This window comes from Osmerus mordax, chromosome 15 (assembly GCF_038355195.1).
Source record: "Osmerus mordax isolate fOsmMor3 chromosome 15, fOsmMor3.pri, whole genome shotgun sequence".
NCBI classification, from domain to species: Eukaryota; Metazoa; Chordata; class Actinopteri; order Osmeriformes; family Osmeridae; genus Osmerus; species Osmerus mordax.
This window is the reverse complement of record NC_090064.1, coordinates 6,501,394-6,503,047: the sequence shown is the minus strand read 5'-3', so window position 1 is coordinate 6,503,047 and position 1,654 is coordinate 6,501,394.

The window sequence follows — 1,654 nt, the reverse complement described above, 5'->3', positions numbered from 1 at the left end:
GGGAGAATGGGGGCGGAGGAGAAGGAGAAGGAGAGACGGGGTGATGAGAGGGGTTGACGCGCAGCCGTGGGGGGAGATGGGGAGATGAGAGAACAACGGCACGGAGGAGAAGGCCGGAGGAGAGTGCGGAGGAAGAGAGGGGAGGAGGACAGATGAAGGGATAGAGGTGAGGATGTGGTAGGAGGAGAAGAAGACGTCCGGGGATAAAGGAGCTGGAGGCTGAGAGGAGAGAGAGAGAGAGAGAGAGAGAGAGAGAGAGAGAGAGAGAGAGAGGGGGAGAGAAGGAAAGAGCGAACGAAGGCGAGCAAAAGATGGAAGGGATGTCAAAACACTCCACATGAATAAAGGAAGACTGTGGATTTGGAGGAAGGGTAAAAAATGCAAGGTGAGGTAGAGACATATATTTAAGATGACAGTGCTGTGAAGGGGTTAAGGAGGTGAGAGAGAGAGAGAGAGAGAGAGAGAGAGAGAGAGAGAGAGAGAGAGAGAGAGAGAGAGAGAGAGAGAGAGAGAGAGAGAGAGAGAGAGAGAGAGAGAGAGAGAGAGAAGAGAGAGGAGAGAGAGAGAGAGAGAGAGAGAGGAAAGGTAATAAAAAGTGAGTAGGGGAAAAAAAGTGTTTTGAGAGAAGGTCAGTAAAGAGTAGGGTTAAGGAACGACTGCAAATGAAAGGAGAGAGAGAGAGATGGAGTGCACCAAGAACATCAACAGAGGGGCGAGGGGCCAAGCGAAAGGCTGACAGAGGTCAGGATGAGGAGACGGGGAAAGAAAGAGTCATAAAACGGGAGAAACAGGACCGGGGCGATGGCAATGTCACCTTGGGAGCAAGGGGAGAGAGGCGAGTGAAGGAGCGAAGAGGGGGGGAACAGATGAGAGGTGGAGGAAGATGGGAGAGGTCGACAGGGGTCGGGGGGGAAGGGGGTAGGGAGGGGAAGAAGGGGGGGGGGGGTCGCGGAACTAAAGACAGGGGCGGACGGGTGAGGAGCAGAGGAGGGAAGGCGAGGGAGCGAGAGGGGCGGAGGAGGGGCACAGCTGAACGGGGCGAAGGACGGGCAGAAGTGAGCGGGCCCAGTGAGAAGGAGAGCAGGGGAGAAGGAGGGGGGGGGGAGGGAGGAGAGAGGAGGAGAGGAGGAGGGGTGACGCTTGGGGGCGTAGGGGGACTGTCACCGCTCTGCAGCCTGTCACACACACAGAATGTTCAGGGATGCCTACGGGAACAGAGGGAGCACAGAGAGAGAGAGAGAGAGGAGAGAGAGAGAGAGAGAGAGAGAGACGAGAGAGAGAGAGAGATGAGAGAGAGAGGAGAGAGAGAGAGAGGAGAGACGAGAGGGAGGGAGAGAGAGGGAGAGACGGAGAGAAGAAGGGCGAGCGGAAGCCGTCACAGAAAGAAGAGAGGAGATGAAGAGAGAGAGGGATGGTGAGAGGGCAGAAAGAAGGGAGAGGGAGGGAGAGAGAGAGAGAAGCGAAAAAAAGTAAGCTTGACTTATTTCTAGGGAGAGCAGGAGGGCGGGGAAATTATATACCAGGTCAAAACTTTCCTCCCAGATAGCATAAAGAGAGCCCAGCGCTATCCGATGTCCTGTGTTTTTGTGTGTGTGTATGTGTGTTGGTGTGTCCTAACCCTAACCCAAAAACCCTAACCCAACTACAGCTCCCA